Below are 21,048 nucleotides of genomic sequence, written 5' to 3'. Positions count from 1 at the left end.
AAGTGGGCTAGGGACTAAAGAGTAATAATAATGGATTGCATTTATATAGCGCTTTTCTAGGCACCCAAAGCACTTTACAATTCCACTATTCATTCACTCTCACATTCACACACTGGTGGAGGCAAGCTACAGTTGTAGCCACAGCTGCCCTGGGGCAGACTGACAGAAGCGAGACTGCCATATCGCGCCATCGGCCCCTCTGGCCAGCACCAGTAGGCGGTAGGGTAAAGTGTCTTGCCCAAGGACACAACGACAACGACAGAGAGAGCAGGGGGATCGAACCAGCAACCTTCCGGTTACAGATGAGCTTCTCAATCCCCTGAGCCACAGTCGCCCTAGAGTGTCGGTACCACAGTCCAGGATGAGACAACGAACATCAATGAATACATCAGGAAGATGGCCCCAACCAACCGGGTGCTCAGTAAATACCTCAGGCAGCAGAAACCTAATATTACCCTAATATGATCATTTTAGCTGTATTTCCATGTTATTACCCCCAGTTCTTGGGCTCTTATTATCCCATTACATAAATTTCAGGGTAATATTACTCAACTGTAAACACTGCTTTTACCATGATATTACTTGGATATTAAGTAGTCATTAATTTGGTAATTTCATGGTAAGAACTTATTACCCAAAATTACGCCAATAGTATGTTCTTGTTTCCTGCTTCTTATCCTACAATTACCACTTTACTACTGAGCTGTAATAGAAAGTGCTACTATTCTGACCAATTGCAACAGCACATTTCATGCACATTGACAAATACATTCTAAAATTGGGATTACATTAGGATCACAGTAAGGGAGGATGTCAAATGATGCAGCAAATACATTTTCTATTAAAAGTAAAAACTACTAGAGAATAAACAGAGTTAGAACAGTTTTATTTTTACCCTTGAAACCATTGGCAGTTTTTATTTCTTTAATTTGCAGTGCAGTGCAATTCTCTCTCTGCCAATGTAAGTCAACACAGCTCACCAAGAAGCCTCTTTCTTTCTCATATTTATATGACAGTAATCATTTGAATAAGGCAATATTTGTTTAATTACATTTTGAATTCAGGTGTTTAAGTGACTGTATCAGTCTTCACAATTCACAGAAAAAATAATGAGAGATAGGGTATTGTTTTCTTTTATACATGTACATGTGCCTGCTTGTAATAAATTAAAGCAGTAGTATCAAAAATATCAATTCAGTAGTTACAAGGTTGAGCTCAAGCTACTCCGTTCTATCCATAATGTGAATCCTGGCGCCTTGCAGGATTCACATTATGAAGCAGTAGGTACCTCATTTAGAACATTTTGAACTGCACTTTGGAGCAGTGTTTCAAAACACAATCCCAGTGCTTCGGGAGCTCGACAAAGTGTCGAAACGTTACTATAGAGTGTCACATTCCTAATAATAACAACACAAAGAAACCTGGTATAGTAGGTGAAGCAATGTTACCTTAGCAATGGAAAGTCAGTGATGGGCAAAATGAGGCTTTGTGAAACACTAAATGTTCAAAACAACATCACAGCAGCTTTCACCAAATGCAAAATTGGACATTTAAAGGTGTTTAGATACTGTTGTCGTTATGCTGTCGTTATCTCGCTCATAGATGTTTGAATATTTCATTTAGGCTTTTACACATTTTTCCCAGACAAACGTACTTATCGATCGAATATATTTTTGTTAGCAGAAAAAATTAAATAGTGAGAGTTAGAGCTGAAAATTTTGGCTGTTTTATTTTTCTTTTTGAAAGCACATGCGGTTTTAATTGCGATAATTAAATGAATTTATAGCACAGTACCACTCTCCCTTTGCTGATCTGAGTCACTAGAGCTCACTTTCTTTCTCCCTTTCTATCATCTGTATGACAGCAGTCATTGAAATAAGTCAATATTTATTTAAATACACTTTGGATTTTAGTGTTTAAGTGAGTGGATAGTCCACATCAGTTTTCACAGTACACAGCAAAAATATTAATGTGACAGTGAGTATTTTGTTCTTTTATACATGTGCATGTGTCTGCTTGTAATAAATTGAAAAACTGGTATTAAAAACAGTCAAAGGAGCTTGCAGCCTTTGACTACGATGACCTGGATGACTGAGAACCTTCACAGACGGTATTAAAAACAATTTCTACAATTACAAAGTTCAGCACAAATTTCTGTTGCATCCAGACTGGGAATCCTGGTGCCTCACCTGCCCAGAAGGAGCAGCCACCTGTTCAAACTGGAGGGAAACACACCAAAACTAAATCAACCATGGTCACATGACCTGGGTGTTTTGAACCACACTTCAGAGCAGTGTTTCGAAACATCTACGTTTGGAGATCTTGGGAAGGTATTGAAATGTTAAGCATCCCTTCCCTAGCAAATCATATGCATTAAAAATAATATACTGTGGTGTTTAAAATGTACATTTATTAGAAAAATGGTGAATATGAAAGTGTTTTAACTGCTCAATCACTTTGTCACACCCATATGTTTTTATGTGCCACTACTGCATGTCCTTAACTTTGTCTTCTCTCTCTCTCTTCTGTTGAGGTCTCTCTGTCTTTCTCTTTTACATCTTCTTGTTCCCTCCTTGGGCCAGGTTTTGCCTGAGGTCTCCTCCTATTTAAAATGTCTTTTTCCCCATCATTGCCAAGTGCTTGCTCACAGGGTAACATTAAATCATTGGTGTTCTCCCTCTATCATTGTTGGGTCTTTACTTGAATGTTGTTGTGAAGTTGCACTATATATCAAAAACACATAATCAGTCTTATTTCTGACTCTGAAAAATTACAATACTCAGTCTGGCATTATTATTTATTTATATTTTTTCCATTTATAAAGTAATAAATACTAAAAGCATTACATGGATGTATTACACTTCATGGACACAGATTTATATCCAAGTTCATATTTTCTTTGCAACGACAATATGAGTGCTATCCAGGTGCACTTGCTGTTTGTGTTCTCACAGGTGAAGCAGGCTGTGAGCAAAAAGGTTGAATGAAGCTGAATACTGATCAGAGGAATGAGGCAATTCACTGTGTTCCTCCCAGCAAGCCATAATATCTGATCTATGTGTATGTCTTTTTAAACAAGCTGTGCCAGTCACAGTGTGTGATGAAAATGGCTCATCAACTACGCAGCAGAGACCAGACCAGTGCCTGTGAGAGGAAAATGACTGTTTTATGGAATGTTCTGAATAATGAATAATTATATATCTGCAGCTAGACCTTTTCATTGCCTTTGCATTTAAATGTTTAACACTGACCCATATATTATTATGACCGTTAAGGGAAGAGCACAAAAGTCTGGGTTTTGCACATCTCATAACCAAAATCACTGGACCTATTAAATACATCAGCTGATGTGTCTTTGGACCAATTCATCTATCACAAAATTACTTTACACTAAGGATACATTAAATGCAAGATATTCATATTTCATATTTATATCTTGAGCATAAATTTAAATTTAACACTCTGAAATCCCACACTTAAAAAGCTATCTTCAGCAGTGTTGGTCAAGTTACTTGAAAAAAGTAATCAGTAACTAATTACTGATTACTTCCCCAAAAAGTAATCCCGTTACTTTACTGATTACTTACTTTCAAAAGTAATTAATTACTTAGTTACTTAGTTACTTTTTAAAAACACGATTTACAACCTGAATAGGTGATAAAGCGATAGATCTCTCAGCCCAATTCTACTTTTTCTACATAATCCATCATACAAAATGTAATCAAATGGAAAAGTCCCTTTTTAAAACTTGTTTTATCAGTTTTAATCTTTTAACTTTATGCATCAAGCAAAAATGTAATTATATGCAACATTCACTGACTGGAAGAAATTTGTTTAATATTTAAACCTATTTTCTGCACATTCCAGCACATAAATTAATTTTTTTTTGTGTTTACACTCAGTCTTTCAAATAGATGCAAGTAAAACACAGCAGAAAATAAATAAAGTCAAAGACTAGCGGTCCTTTTGCTCTATTTTCACCTGTAAAGCAGGAGTAGGGTAGGCGGAGGTTTACCCTGGTGCAGGTGTGCCGCAGCGGTCAGTGGAAGGATATGGCAGTTTCTCTGTGAATTTCCAATTACGTGGTAGCGCACTCGGAGCTTGCTTGGAAGTTTAGGGGGGTTTTTTCACTGTAAAAAGAAGTTTTCTTCCCACGCACAATGGACGCTAATGTTTTTGTCACTTTTTATGGAATCAAACTTAAAGTAAGGTCAGTACTTCCACGCTTTAAACGCTGCACGCTCATACTCTCTCCAGTACTCGATATATGATTCACTGTTGATCTGCACACAGCTGTTGTCACAAACGTCGCACTTGCTTACGTCACTGTCATGAAAAAAAAAATCCCAGTTGCAGTAACGCAGCGTTCCTACAGGAAAGTAACGGTAATCTAATTACCGTTTTTGCAATAGTAATCCCTTACTTTACTCGTTACTCGAAAAAAGTAATCAGATTACAGTTACTGCCCATCTCTGATCTTCATTGTCTTTAGATTTAACTGATTTGAGAAGAAATTAAACAAGAACAAACATTTGATCCATAAACATCTGAAGTAATACATTTTAGAGCTGTTTTCAACAGCAGTGTTTATGACTATATGAAAATCTTATTTTATTGCTCTAATACAGCCTACAGTTTTCTAGATTTAGGCAAATAACCCAGGAGGAAAACTTTTAAAACAAAAGTTTGTTGGGCCATGCTTCAGGCATGGCACCTCAGCCTAAGAGCTGAATACATTAGTACTCCAACATGGCTGAGAGTGTTACCACAATGGTCAATTGGTGGTAGTGTCTGGAACTGATTTGAAAGGCAGATATTCAAAAATTTGCAGCATTTGGACAGAGTAGCAAAGCATTAGTTTTGTTAATTTCTCATTTGGTCTTTTTTTCTTTTCTTTTTTTTTTACAAGTAACTTCTTCTAGTGAGTTGCAGCTAGACAGAGTATTCTATGAATAGCTAAACTTTTTGACGCCAGAGGGACCTGAGAGATCTGACCCAGGGAATGCCTGTTTCAGCAAACCCTTGTAGCAAGGCATCAAAGAAAAGCTGACTTGAACGGCATAAAATGGTTCATACAGCCAAACTAGAGTTGTGAAAAATCTATAACTACAGGCAACACACTAGGTCCTCTAGAGGCCTGCTCTGTTTTTATCATGAAAGCCAAGATAACCTGATGGATGAGCCAAAGACACAAATGGAATGCATAGAGAGCAAGCTATGTGCACTTGCTGTGCCGAGAGTTTCAACCCACTATGTGCCAAGGGAAGTACAGGGCAACGTAGGTAAGAAAAAACAGGGAAAAGAAAACATTTTTTTTTTTGTTTAAGACTGTTGACCAATACAACTGACATTTCAAGGAGCTTTCAACAAGTTATTTAAAGCCCTGATAATTTCAGTGACAAAGTTTTGTCCTCTGCTGCTGTCAGAGAAACCAGAATCTCTTAAAATTGTAATAATTTTAATTTATTTATGCCATTTTCCATTATATTCATATGGAATCAGGTCATAGATGTAGTAGTCTAAAAGTCCTTGGTTTGCCACCTTTCTGTGGCTGGAGCTATGCTACTGGATACATAAAGTTCAGGTAGGGTGTCTTACTGTCTGGCCCCTCTTCTCAAGTGCTGAAAAGGAAAATTTGAATACCAGGTACATATTGAAATGTTGTGGTGCTTTGGTAACTTTTGATTGTTCTTATGATGGCTTTGGTATTGTGAAAATGAAGATGTTCTTGTCAACAACCACTTTGGCCAAAGTAGGACCTCCTTGCCACTTTGTGGTGTTGTTTCTAAGTGTTCAAACACATGCAGTTACACTGAAAAAGGATGCTGCAGTATTTAAGGTGTGGTCAATTCCCATGGAAGTGGCAAGACTATTTGCTCATCGAACAAAGAGAAGTGAGGTCCTTAAAGTTGGGACCATAGTTTAACAACCACTTGATGTTAATTTAGAATCTTTGGGTCCTTTCCTGCTACAGTACACATTACAAAGCACTTCAAGATGCTATTCTTTCTTGCAATTTAACTGCAGTCTGTCCACCTCCTGTGTGCAGTCACTGTGGAAGCAGATGCCCTATATTCCTGAGGGTATTAGCTGACAAGGTCACATAGCTGATTGATGTTAGCCTCCAGGATCCTTTCCTTCGTATAGGTTCACCACCAATCTCCATTCTGGAGGTGCTACAGAAAGGAATACCCAGGGGGCCTAAACACTTCTCTAAAACCTCTTGTGGATTTCCTGGTTGTTCTTTGTCAGGGGACAGTATCTACTGTATTCATTCATCTGTAACTTCAGGCTGTAACTTCAGTTTGTGTCCTTTCCTAGAAAACAACACACAACTCTTAACAAAGTTTAGTAAGTTTTAAGTGTTAACTTGGCATTTCATCTCATTGGGTGTTGGAATAAGTATGTAAGGTGTTTCACTGTATAACCAATAAAATGCATACTTGCTTAGATTAATGTCAACATTATCAGTTTTGCTATAATACTCACACAACCAATATTATGCATGACAGTCACAGAAAAATTTGTTTAACAACCACTGGAAGAATTATTACACTAGGATCTAGGTCTCTCTTTTTCCATCTTTCAATCTTTCCCTACTTAATGTAAATAATTGTTCTGTGACAGTGTATTTTGTTGAATTGCAAAAACAATAGTTTTTGTATCCAGTGGACACTCATCTGAAGCAGATTCAAATTCACAATATGTGAGCGCTGAAAAATAGATTTTACAGTTAGCTAGAAACAACATGTACTATACCATATTTTGCCAGTCATCCAATTTTTTTCCACCACAAACTTTGTTATTTAAAACACTTAATTAGGGATGGTAGTATTTTGTAGGTGTTTTTCTTCTTAGAAATATATTCAATTCAATTCAATTCAATTTTATTTATATAGCGCCAAATCACAACAAAAGTCGCCTCAAGGCGCTTCATAGGTACAGAGAAAAACCCAACAATCATATGACCCCCTATGAGCAAGCACTTTGGCGACAGTGGGAAGGAAAAACTCCCTTTTAACAGGAAGAAACCTCCGGCAGAACCAGGCTCAGGGAGGGGCGGCCATCTGCTGCGACCGGTTGGGGTGAGAGAAGGAAGACAGGATAAAAGACATGCTGTGGAAAAGAGACAGAGGTTAATAACAGATATGATTCAATGCAGAGAGGTCTGTTAATACATAGTGAGTGAGAAAGGTGACTGGAAAGGAAAAACTCAATGCATCATGGGAATCCCCCGGCAGCCTACGTCTATTGCAGCATAACTAAGGAAGGATTCAGGGTCACCTGCTCCAGCCCTAACTATATGCTTTAGCAAAAAGGAAAGTTTTAAGCTTAATCTTGAAAGTAGAGATAGCGTCTGTCTCCCGAATCCAAACTGGAAGCTGGTTCCACAGAAGAGGGGCCTGAAAACTGAAGGCTCTCCCTCCCATTCTACTTTTAAATACTCTAGGAACAACAAGTAGGCCTGCAGAGCGAGAGCGAAGTGCTGTAATAGGGTGATATGGTACTACAAGGACATTAAGATAAGATGGGGCCTGATTATTTAAGACCTTGTATGTGAGGAGCAGGATTTTGAATTCAATTCTGGATTTAACAGGAAGCCAATGAAGGGAAGCCAAAACAGGAGAAATATGCTCTCTCTTTCTAGTCCCTGTCAGTACTCTTGCTGCAGCATTTTGGATTAGCTGAAGGCTTTTCAGTGAGTTTTTTGGACATCCTGATAATAATGAATTACAGTAGTCCAGCCTGGAAGTAATAATAATAATAATAATAATGATAATAATAATAATAATAATAATGAGTAATATTTAATAAATGTAATAAATGCGTGAACTAGTTTTTCAGCGTCACTCTGAGACAGGATATTTCTAATTTTAGAGATGTTGCGCAAATGGAAGAACGCAGTCTTACATATTTGTTTAATATGTGCGTTGAAGGACATGTCCTGGTCAAAAATGACTCCAAGGTTCCTCACAGCATTACTGGAGACCAAGGTAATGCCATCCAGAGTAAGAATCTGGTTAGATATCATATTTCTAAGATTTTCAGGGCCGAGTACAATAACCTCAGTTTTATCTGAATTAAGAAGCAGAAAGTTAGCGGCCATCCAGGTCTTTATGTCTTTAAGACATTCCTGCAGTTTAACTAATTGGTGTGTGTTATCTGGCTTCATGGATAGATAGAGCTGGGTGTCATCAGCACAGCAGTGAAAATGTATGTTATGTCTTCTAATGATGCTGCCTAAGGGAAGCATGTATAATGTAAACAGAATTGGTCCTAGCACTGAACCCTGTGGAACTCCATAATTAACCTCAGTGTGTGAAGAGGACTCTCCATTTACATGCACAAATTGGAGTCTATTAGATAGATATGATACAAACCACTGCAGTGCAGTACCTGTAATACCTACAGCATGTTCTAATCGCTCTAATAGGATATTATGGTCGACAGTATCGAATGCTGCACTAAGGTCTAGCAGGACAAGCACAGAGATGAGTCCACTGTCAGAGGCCATAAGAAGATCATTTGTAACCTTCACTAAAGCTGTTTCTGTGCTGTGATGAGCTCTGAAACCTGACTGAAACTCTTCAAATAAACCATTCATCTGCAGATGATCTGTTAGCTGTTTGACAACTACACAGCAAATTCAAAAGTGTTAAATTTTTTGGTGTTAATAGTCTCCTTGCAAAAGTAGAGTTAATTTTACTCTAAGTAGAGTCACATTCTTTTAATGTAACTCTGAGGTGTAAAATGATAGTAGTTAAAATCGAGTGTTAAAAATGAGTGTTTATATGTCAAATCTGGAGGTGTTACAATGGAAACATTAACTCTTGACCTCTTAACTCTGAACTCCTACAGGGGCTATGACACCAACAGAATAAATTCACAGACTCCGCCCCCAGCACCATAGGCTCCAATCGAAGCTGAAGTGAAGCCGTTTCAGAACATTTTGCTCTACATATTTGAGTTGTTTGCCATGCTTGGTAAGTCATTTTTTCAAAGATTGTTTCAATTATTATTAGCTTTTACTTCTGTGGCTCTTTGGAGTTGAGACAAAGCTGTGTGGAAGGCATTAGCCATGTTGCTCGCTGATAGCATAATATTCTGTTTTAGCTAGCTGAAAGGTATTGTTTGCGGGCAAATACCACAGCCTTGAAAAAAAGCTTGCATGTGACTTTTCAGTCAAACTTTTGGTCAAATACACCTAAAACAATGTCTAGAATGTGAAATGTTGGTATAATGGTGCTACTTGAAGCCTGAAAATGATTGCCCATAAAAAAAAACGAGCAAACAGCAGTAGCTGACGTCCTGACTGGATTCTACGGTAGCATTTAGATCCCTCCAGAGTTTTGTGCACACGGTCTAGGTAAAAATGAAAAAGGTTGAGGTTTTACATTTAGTTCAGTATTACCTGTTGCCTGTGTCCTTGTCTTTTGGGAAAATACTTTACACAAATAATGGCTCAAAGAGGATTCCTTTTTTTTTTTTTTTTTTTACTATGCTGCAATTGTTTACTGGATTATTTGTGCCATTATTTAGTGTCAACTAATTTTTATTCAATCTCCGCACAGGATATGCTTGTGAAGATGGAATATGGGGGAGAGCAGAAGTGCGTTGAAGTTCCACAAAGGGATGAATGAAGGACATGCATGTTGTATTGAAGAAATAAGTGTTGAGAATGCTGTTATTTGCATTTACCAGCTCACCTATGTCAGACCTTTTGATAAACAAAATTCTAATGGAAGTGAGAACATGTACACTGTTACATCTTTCAGAAAATGTTTTGAAATTGTGGTACACAGTTCAGAATAAATGTTTTTCATATACCATTTTATCTTTTTAGTAAATGTTTATTTCCAAAAGAAATTTCTAGAAGTTCAGAACAGTAAAATTCCCGCTTTTTAGAATGAATTAGAACAGGGGTGGCCAACCCGCGGCTCTCGAGCCGCATGCGGCTCTTTGCCTGGTTTCATGCGGCTCTTACGTTCATATCAAAGTTTATGTTTGTGTTTTGATTTTTTTTTATGTTGTTGTTTTAAAATGTGCGCGTTCGCTTCGCTTGAGTTCAATACGGTATTTTCATCAAATGCGCATGTGTGTGAGATGAAAATACCGCAAAGTTTCCCAGTAGGAGCAAGTTCGCCCTTAAAATGGCAGGAAAAAAATGCACAGCAAAAAGAAAATATGAAGATGAACACAGGACGTTTTTAACAGAGTGGGAGAGTTTATATTTTTTTGTTGAACGCAATGGTAAGCCATTCTGCCTTATATGTCAGACGTCATTAGCGCATTTCAAAGCTTCAAATCTTCAGCGCCACTTCAGCTCACTCCATGCTAACATCGACCAGGAATTTCCAAAAGGGACTGAACTTCGCAAGCACGAGTTGGCCACTTTGAAAAGTCAGGCAGAAAAGCAGATACAGTTTTTCCAAAAATTTACGAAGCGGTCAGAGACCATAACGCTCGCATCCTATCAGCTGGCTTGGAACATTGCACGGGCTAAAAAGCCATACAATGAAGGGGAGTTCGTTAAAAAAATGCCTCAGTGATGTTGTTGGAATCTTGTCTCCTGAAAACGACAAATTAAAACGCATGGTATCAGACGTCCAACTGTCCCGCCACACTGTTGAACACAGAATATCGGACATTAACACGGCTATTGAATCACAGTTGCACTCTGACCTTCAAGCATGTGAGTATTTTAGTGTCGCATTGGATGAGAGTTGTGATATACAAGACAAGCCTCAGTTGGCAATATTTGCACGGTCTGTTTCAAACGATTGTGTGATCAAAGAAGAACTCCTGGATATTGTGCCATTAAAAGACAGAACCCGTGGCATAGATGTGAAAGAAACCATGATGGCTGCATTTGAAAAAGCAAATCTGCCCATAACGAAATTAACTGCAATAGCCACGGATGGAGCACCAGCCATGATGGGATCTGTGAACGGGCTTGTGGGGCTGTGCAAAGCTGACCAAACTATTCCTGACTTTTGGAATTTCCACTGGACAGACTGAACCTGACCCTGCAGGGTAAGTTAAAAATGCTCCCTGACCTAGTGCAAAGTGTGTTTGCGTTTGTCAACAAACTGAAGCTGTTCAAGACACATATTCAAAAGGGAGATTTAACGCATTTTCCCACTCTGCTAAAAGCCAGCGGGCAAGTCGCCAGTGCTGCCCTGAGTAAGCAAAGAGCCAGATATGCAACGCTGATTGAAAACTTGCACGAAAGCAAAAGTAAATGCTATTGTAGATTATTATATTCTTGTTTGTGGACTTGGTTGAACTGAGAGTTTGTGTGTGTGAGACAGTGCACACAATGTTCATTGTTGAAAATGACTGGCCTGTGGTTTTAGTACTGTAGGAGTCCATTTCTGTCATTATCATGTTGGTGTGTGACATTTACAATAAATCTGGCTGAGCAGAGATGTGTGTGTGTGTGTGTGTGTGTGTGTGTGTGTGTGTGTGTGTGTGTGAGAGAGAGAGAGAGAGAGAGAGAGAGAGAGAGGGAGGAAAGGATGGGTGATGTTCATGTGTGCCCATGCGTATGATGTGGCTCTTTGCGGTAACACAGTAAAAAAAAAGTGGCTCTTGGTCTCTGACTGGTTGGCCACCCCTGAATTAGAAGATAACTCTTACGTAGTTAAACTAAAATACTCTTTGAGAGTTAATATATAAACTCTTAACACCAAGTGTTAAATTATCAACTCCAGACAGATTTGGTGTTTAACACTAAATCAGAGTTAACGTACCAACTCTCCAAAAAGAGTTAAATTAACACTCTCTGGTGTGGACCCATATAGACACTTTAATAGTGTTGAAATCAAATCCGACAGTGTTAATTTGGACATGCTGGATTTGCTGTGTACTCTTTCAAGGATTTTTGATATGAAAGGAAGGTTGGAGATTGGCCTATAATTAGCTAAGACTGCTGGGTCTAGAGAAGGCTTTTTGAGTAAAGGTTTAACTACAGCCAGCTTGAAGGCCTGTGGTACATAGCCGATTATTAGAGATAGGTTGATCATATTTAAGATTGAAGAATTAATTAATGGCAGGACTTCTTTGAGCAGTTTTGTAGGAATGGGGTCTAAAAGACACGTTGATGGTTTGGAGGAAGTAATTATTGAAGTTAACTCAGAAAGATCAATTGGAGAAAAAGAGTCTAACTTAACATCAGTGGTACTAAGAGTAGCTGTAGATAATATTACATCTGTGGGATGATTACTGGTAATTTTTTCTCTAATGATAAAAATTTTATTTGTGAAGAAGTTCATGAAGTCATTACTAGTTAACGTTAAAGGGATGGTTGACTCAAAAGAGCTCTGACTTTTTGTCAGCCTGGCTACAGTGCTGAAGAGAAACCTGGGGTTGTTCTTATTTTCCTCAATCAGTGATGAATAGCAAGATGTTCTGGCTTTGCGGAGGGCTTTCTTATAAAGCAGCAAACTATTTCTCCAGGCTAAATGATGATCCTCTAAATTTGTAACACGCCATTTCCTCTCCAGATTACGAGTCATCTGCTTTAGGGTACGTGTTTGAGAATTATACCACGGAGTCAGGTACTTCTGATTAGAGACCTTAGTTTTCACTGGAGCTACAGTATCCAGAGTCGTACGTAGTGAGGAGGTGAAATTATTAACAAGATAATCGACCTCTGTTGGGGTAGCGTTCAGATAGCTGCTCTGCTCTGTGTTGGTACAGGGCATTGAAGATGATAACAGTGGGTGGATTATATTCTTAAACTTAGTTACAGCGTTTTCAGAAAGACATCTACTTTGATAAAGTCTACTCTCCACCGCTGCGTAATCAATTATTGTAAATGTAAATGTTATCAGGAAATGATCAGACAGGAGAGGGTTTTCAGGAAACACTGTTAAATGTTCAGTTTCTATGCCATATGTTAAAACAAGGTCTAGAGTGTGATTAAAGTGGTGGGTGGGTTTTTTTACATTTTTAGAGAAACCAATTGAGTCTAATAACAGACTAAATGCCATGTTGAGGCTGTCATTTTTAGCATCTACATGGATGTTAAAATCACCCACAATAATTATTTTATCTGAGCTCAGAACTAAATTAGATATAAAGTCTGAGAAATCAGAGAGAAACTCTGTGTAAGGCCCAGGTGGACGATAGATGATAACAAGTAAGACTGGTTTCTGAGTTTCACAGCTGGGGTGGACAATGTTAAGCATCAGGCTTTCAAATGAATTAAAAGTCTGTCTTGGTCTTTCATTAATTAATAGGCTGGTGTGAAAAATTGCTGCCACACCGCCCCCTCGGCCTGTGCTTCGAGATTTCTGGTAGTTAGAATGATTCGGGGGTGTTGATTCATTTAAACTAACATAATCATCCTGCTGCAACCAGGTTTCTGTAAGGCAGAGTAAATCAATTTGTTGATCAATTATTAAGTCATGTACTAACAGAGACTTGGAGGAGAGAGACCTAATATTTAATAATCCACATTTCACTGTTTTACTCTTTGGTTCAGATGTGGATACTGTATTGTTCTTTCTTTGTAATTGTTTATGTTTAAGTTGTTTGTTGCTGGTTTTTAGTTTGTTATTTGTCTGTTTGGGAGCTGACACAGTCTCTATGGAGATGGGTTTTGGGGGGGTAGCAGGAGGAGAGAAGTTGCAGAGAGGCGTGTAAGACTGCAACTCTGCTTCCTGGTCCCAACTCTGGATAGTCATATTTTAGGGGGTTTAATAAATTTGTCCATATTTCTAGAAATGAGAGCTGCTCCATCCAAAGTGGGATGGATGCCGTCTCTCCTAACAAGACCAGGTTTCCTCCAGAAGGTTTGCCAATTATCTATGAAGCCCACATCGTTTCTGGGACACCACTCAGACAGCCAGCAATTTAAGGAGAACATGCGGCTAAACATGTCACTCCTGGTCATATATGAACAAATCCTGAAAAAGACCAGGGACATGCATTACTGTTAGGGCAGTATCAATAAAGCAACACAAAGACTACATAAAATATACTGAATGGATGTCTAGCAGTTGTCTGTCAGCTATCTTGTATCCACGTTAATTTAAACTACCAGCTAGATGACCTCTGAGCTGAGCGGGAGTAACACTGTGGATACAGAGCAGCGCTAATGATGTGGACAAGTAGAAGTTTCCAGCAAGTAAACCCCCTCCCACCCACCCCCCAACACACACACACACACATGCACACACACACACACACACATGCACACACACACGCACACAAACACACACGAAAAAACTAAACTTTCTTGGCAACAATATGGTGTAAATACAGTTAACGGCTCGCAGTGGAATACAGAAATATTCTGATGCAGTTGTCTCCTGAGTACAAAAGAAACAGGGAACAAACAGTGGGGTGGCTGTAGCTCAGGAGGTAGAGCTGGTCACTTACTGATCGGAAGCTTGGTGGTTCGATCCCTGGCTCCTCCAGTCTGCATGTCAAGTATCCTTGGGCAAGATACTAACCCCAACTTGCTCTCCCATGCATCCATCGGAGTGTGAATGTACTTAGAAAGCACTACGTAAAGATAAAGTGCTTGTGAGAATGGGTGTGATTGGGTGAATGAGGCATGTTGTATAGAGCGCTTTGAGTACTCCAGGAGAGTGGAAAAGTGCTATGTAAGAGTGCTTGACTTACATTGATCAGGTTGCTAAGATAATTTAACTCTATTGTGAAGTCATGGGTGAGAGCTAACCAGCCACTCTTGCTTGGTTCATTTCAATAAATTTAATAAAACTTTGCCTCAACTGTTTAGGGGTTGGAGCAATTTTTATATATAATTTGCCATTTCTGTAGACTCAAAAGTAATTAGATTTTTTTATAATAATTGATTTTTTACATTTACAATACATTGTGGTTACACATATATTTGGGTTTGCACAGTGGAATACTTTGCTATAATGCAGCTCTTTCTGGATGAATACTGCGCACCTCCTGGGTTAACAGGTTTATCAAAAAGTCCCAAAAATAAATTTGTCTATACATAGATTCCAGTAATGCCACACAAATGACCTCAACCCTGTTTCAAAAACTATTAAAAAAAGAAAAAAAGTACACACATGCTTACTGAAAAATGGTCTGCTAAGTCACACCTCCTCATCACTCATCCTAAACACAGGTACGCCACAGGGTTGTGTGCTTAGCCCCCTCCTTTATTCCCTGTTCACACACGACTGTGTTCCTAAACATAAGTTCAACACCATTATCAATTTTGTGGATGACACAACCATCATAGGCCTCATCACAGACAACAATGAGACGGCCTATAGAGAGGAGGTGATGGCACTGTACAAGTGGTGCCTGGAAAATAACCTGTCTCTCAATATCAGCAAAACTAGAGAAATGATAGTGGACTACCGGAAACGACCAGTCAGGGAACACCAATCCATCCACATCAACGGTGTCAAGGTCGAAAGGGTCAGCAACTTCAAATTCCTTGGAGTCAACATCTCCTGGACCCTTCACACAGACACTGCTATCAGGAAAGCTCGCCAGTGACTCTACTTCATGAGGAGGCTGAGGAAGTTTGGCATGAACGCTAACATCACCTGAAATATCTACAGGTGTGCGATTGAGAGCTTGCTGACGAGCTGCATTACAGTTTGGTACGGAAGCTGCTCTGCCAGCAGCTGGAAATCACTACAGAGGGTGGTGAAGGCAGCAGAGCACATCACTGGCATGAGGCTTCTTGCCATTCAGGACATCTATCTTATATTTTATAAACATTTTGCTCTTACTATTTTTTACTTACTATACTGCTGAGTGACTGTCTGCTGCTCTTCAAATTCATTTGATTGCAATGTTGACCCTGTGCTAACTTGCATATGACAAATAAAACTGAAACTGAAACTGAACTGAAGTCAGGTGCTTTAAGCACTTAAATCAGTCAGAAGAAGGTAAAGACCTATAAAATAAAATAAAAATCCAAAAAACCCACATCCATATCTACAATCTGTGAGTCTTTCAGCAGACAGAAGTGAAGGCTGATTCACCAAAAGAAGAGTGATGGAAAGGTTACAGTCTTTAGTTGAAGATATCCTTGTTGCTTTGATAGATTCTCTGGGGTGAAAATATTAAAAAATAAAGCAATGGAGGAGGCACCAAACCATTTAAATCTTAAAACACCACATACATATTGGAAAATAATTTTAAAACTCATTAAGTGATGTTTCTCCAGAATCTTGCAGTGGTGATATTGCACAGATTTTATGTTCAGCATTTTTAAAGTTTCTTTATAAAGTGATTCCAGTGGTTTAATGACTGTTTCCCGTATGACATATGAGAAAAAAATCATGGCATGCATGGTCTTGGCAGAATCCATTTCCAATGTGCAATGTGCCTAAAATTGATCCGATTATACTTAATGGTTTTCATGATTTTCTTAATGTGATTCTTAAAACAAAGATTTAAGTCAAGATCATCCCAAGACATTTAAACTCACTCCCACTTTCAGTCTTCTCATCTTTAATAAAAAAAAAATTCTGCTCTAGCAGACTGTTTTGTTTTTTTGTTCTTTTTTTGTTTTGGGGGTTTTTTGGGGAGGGGGGGTGCAATCTTAGTCATCAGCTTGTTTGTTTGTTCACTGTACATTTATGTTGGAATTCATATTATGGCAAGAACCAATCAGATATGTAAAGAGAAATGACAGTACATCATTACTTTAAGCACTGAGGGTCAGTCAGTCTGGAAAATTGCTAAAACTTTGAATGTGTTCCCAAGTGCAGTCGCAAAAACCATAAAACGCTACGACAAAACTGGCTCACATGAGAACCGCCCCAGGAAAGAACGATCACGAGTCACCTCTGCTGCTGAGGATAAATTCATCTGGGTCACCAGCCTCAGAATTCACAAGTTAACAGCACCTCAGATTAGACCCCAGATAAATGGCGCACAGTTCCAGTAGCAGACATATCTCTACATTAACTGTTCAGAGAAGACTGTGCGAATGAGGCCTTTATGGTCAAATACCTGCTAAGAATCCACGACTAAGGAAAAGCAACAAGGAGAAAAAATTTGTTTGGGCCAAGACACACAAGGAATGGACATTAGTGCAGTGGAAATCTGTGCTTTGGTCTGAAGATTGCAAATTTGAGATCTTTGGTTCCACCTGCGTTGTCTTTGCACGATGCGAAAAAGGTGAATGCATGGTCTCAAGATGCATGATGAAGGCAAAAGGGCCAACAAGTGACAACTCGGTGAACAACAAGTGACAAATGGGTGAACAAGTGCTCAGTATCTCTGGGAACTCCTTCAACACTGTTGAAAAAAGAGTGTGCAAAGCAGTAATTAGGCTAATTTGAAGAATCAAAATATAAAACATGTTTTGAGTTATTTCAGTTTTTTATTTACTGTATAATTCCATATGTGCTCATTCATATGCCTTCAATGAGAATCTTCAATGTAAAAAGTCATGAAAATAAAGAGAAACCATGAAATGAGAAGCTATATCCAAACTTCTGATTAGCCTCTGTCTGAAACAGCCGGCATGATGTGGAAGCTCCTGTACCTCATGCCTGACAGCAGAACATGGAAAGTATATGGCTGGGATATAACTGCCACATCAGGTTGTGCACAGTAAGGGGCTATACATATCCCTGAGGGGGCACCCGTACTGAGACTGCATCAGTATGCATCTTCGTCATTAATAGAAGATTAACTTCACAAATTTCCACTCCTACCAGTGCATTAGCAACATCGTGCTAATTTCATAATAATAATAATGCATTTTATTTGAGGATGCATTTCAGAAACCCAAGGTCACCTTACAAAGAACAAAATTAATAAAATGAACAATAATCATAAAATACATAAAATAAGTTGAAATGGCAAAATGGAACTTGACAACAGATAAAATCAGCACTAAAGCGAATAAACCAGTTTAAACAGATGTGTTTTGAGCTGTGTCTTAAATACGGAAAGGGAGTCAATATTTCTTATGGCTGGAGGAAGAGAGTTCCAGAGCGACTGAAAGCTCTGTTCCCCATAGTAATAAGCCGTGAGGATGGAACAGTAAGATGAATAGCAGATGATGATCTGAGAGGGTGGGAAACAGTGGTGATGTGGAGCAGGTCACACAAATATGATTTATGGATACACTTGTATGTAAGAAGTAAGATTTTAAAATTTATCCTGGCTTCTATGGGCAACCAGTGAAGCTGCTTAAGAACTGGGGTAATATGAGCTCTTAATGGAGTATGAATTATGACCCGAGCTGCAGAATTTTGAAGAAGTTGGAGTTTATGAAGGGACCTTTTCGGGAGAACAAATAGGGGGGAATTGCAGTAATCAATGCGGGATGTAGTAAGACTATGGACAAGGATGGCAGCAGAATGGGGAGTAAGGAAGGGGCGGAGTCGGTTAATATTACGTAAGTGGAAGTAAGCAGACCAGGTTATGTAATTAATGTGAGACTGAGATGAAAGAGTATTATCAAGTATGACACCCAAACTCTTAACCTGAGGGGATGGAAGGGTAGGAGAATTTTCAATGTTAATGGAAAAACTGTTGGATTTGGTTAAGATAGATGGTGTACCAACAAGTAAAACTTCAGTTTTATTACTGTTAAGTTTGAGAAAATTGGAGGAGAACCAGGATCTAATCTCAATAAGACAGTCTAAGAGGGAGGTAGGTGGGAGGGATGAATTGGGTTTAGAAGAAATGTAGAGCTGGGTGTCATCGGCATAACAATGAAAATTTATATTATATTTTCAGAATATATGACCAAGAGGGAGCATATAAATAATGAATAACAGAGACCCTAATACTGAACACTGGGGCACACCAGCAGAAACAGGATAGAGACTTGAAGAATGGGATTTAAATTTTCAATAAACTGAGTGCGTCTGAGAGATAGGACGTGAACCAGGCAAGGGGTGTGTGACTAATGCCAAGGGAAGCTAACCGGTTCAGGAGAATATTGTGAGAAATGGTATCAAACGCCGCACTATGCTCAAGAAGGATGAGAACAGATAGGAGACCAGAATCAGCTGCCATCAGAAGGTCATTGGTAATTCTTAACAGAGCAGTTTCTGTGCTATGATTGGGGCGGAAACCAGATTGAAATTGTTCATAGAGATTATGGTCATTGAGATGTTAATGAAGCTGGGAGGCGACAACTTTTTTAAGAATTTTTGAAATAAAGGGGAGATTTGATATAGGGCGAAGATTATCAAAGTTATTGGGGTCTGCACCAGGCTTTTTGAGAATTGGAATAACAGAAGCATTTTTCAGAGATGAAGGAATGATTCCAGTGTTCAGGGAGGAATGAATAATATTGGTTATGAGAGGTGCTAACGAGGGAAGGCAGGCTTTAACTAACACAGTAGGGAGAGGGTCAAGTTGACAGGTGGATGACTTAGATTTTTTAATAAGATTAGATACATCAGTTATGGAGGGAAGAGTAAAGCTTGAAAATAACTGACAGGAAGACAGTGGGGGAAACAGGAAGTCTACTTCAGAGCCAGAAGCTCCTAAAGAGTTAAGTTGACGGTGAATATCTGAGATTTTACAAGTGAAAAAAGAGATAAGAGAGTTGCAAAAATCAACAGAATACATGTGGGAGGGGAATGTGTCTGGAGGTTTTGTCATTTTACTGAACAATGAAAAGAGAGACCTGGAGTTACCTTCATTAGAACTAATTAAACCAGAGTAGTAAGCAGATTTGGCTGAGGCAATGCAGTCCTTATAGAACAAAACATGATCATTGTACATTTCTTTATGTACAATAAGTCCGGTATTCTTGAATAGACGTTTGAGTTGGCGTCCTTTAGCTTTAAGATGACGCAGGTCGGGGGTAAACCATGGTGCTGAATGGGAAAATGAGACAGTTCGATGTTTAAGGGGAGCAAATATGTTAAGAAGGTTATGAAGGTTGACATTATAATGGCAAACGAGTTCATGAGGGGTTGAGGAGCTGTGAATAGATGGAAGGTCATGGACGGCAGATGAAAAACCAGCTGGGTTAATATTACTAATTTTCCTAAAAGTAATATTACGAGAGATACAGGTTTTGGAAGCGATTATGTTTGCATCAAAAAATTTATACATATGATCAGACTGGGGAAACAATGTGGCTTTACAATGGGTGGGGGTAATGCCAGAACAACAGACCAAATCCAGGATATGACCTTTAGAATGGGTAGGGGATTTTATGTACTGTAGAAGCCAAAAACTTTCCAGGCAGGAGGTAAAATCTCTGGAAAGAGGGATTTTATCATTGTCCATATCAATATTGAAGTCACCAACAATTATCAGATTTGGAAAAAGTACAGAGAAATGAGTGAGAAGAGCAGAAAATTCAGTTAAAATCTCCTTATTTGGCTTAGGTGGCCGATAAACAGTACATATGATGGTGGGGTAGATCCAGGGAGCTGTAGTGCTATGTATTCAAATGAATGGGAGGGAGGGGCAGAGACAGGGAGAACTTTCCAGTGCTTCCGGTAAATTATCGTGAGACCTCTGCCCCCCACCAGTAGGCATCGGGTGAAGTGCCTTGCCCAAGGACACAACGACCGAGACTGTCCAAGCCGGGGCTCGAACCGGCAAACTTCCAATTACAAGGCGAACTCAAAACTCTTGAGCCACGATCGACCACCCATTGTGGTCAACAGCCCAGTCAGTCTTGCGGGGAGGATGACGAGTTTGTGACCAGATGGACAATAGTGAGTTAGTGTCACTGATGTTGAAATTCCGCCAAAGCCCTCGGCGGATATACCTGCGGCGGGGCTTGAAGGCGATGTCCGAGTAGAAGTATAGAGCCACAGGTGAAGAGACAGCCAGGCAAAAACCGATTCGCAAAAGATCCGTAGCAGAGTACTAGAGAAGAGCTGTCGTTGGGTGATGAATGATCGATAAAAAAACCCAGGTGAGCATGAGCCACACCAACACCCTGTGGATCCGCATCTTAATCAGGGCCGAGCAGTGAACATAAACGTAGGGACCGAATAACCAGTTGACAGCTGCAGCGCAAGCAATAAAAGCCTGCAAATATTGCAAAAACAAGTCAAAACAGGGTTGCACCTTAGATACTCGATTCAAATTGTCATCAGCAAC

General features: G+C 39.2%; 1 protein-coding gene across 1 annotated transcript in view; it reads right to left on the bottom strand.

The window, feature by feature from the left end:
- Positions 1–21,048, bottom strand: part of opcml (opioid binding protein/cell adhesion molecule-like) — a 277,043-nt gene that overhangs the window by 120,229 nt on the left and 135,766 nt on the right. The window lies entirely within an intron of this gene.

Source organism: Rhamphochromis longiceps, linkage group LG10 (assembly GCF_057381845.1).
Source record: "Rhamphochromis longiceps isolate RC_006_pf linkage group LG10, R_longiceps_female_GT1.1, whole genome shotgun sequence".
Lineage (NCBI taxonomy): Eukaryota > Metazoa > Chordata > Actinopteri > Cichliformes > Cichlidae > Rhamphochromis > Rhamphochromis longiceps.
Note: the sequence above shows the minus strand (reverse complement) of the source record. Positions and strands in the feature narration are given on the sequence as shown.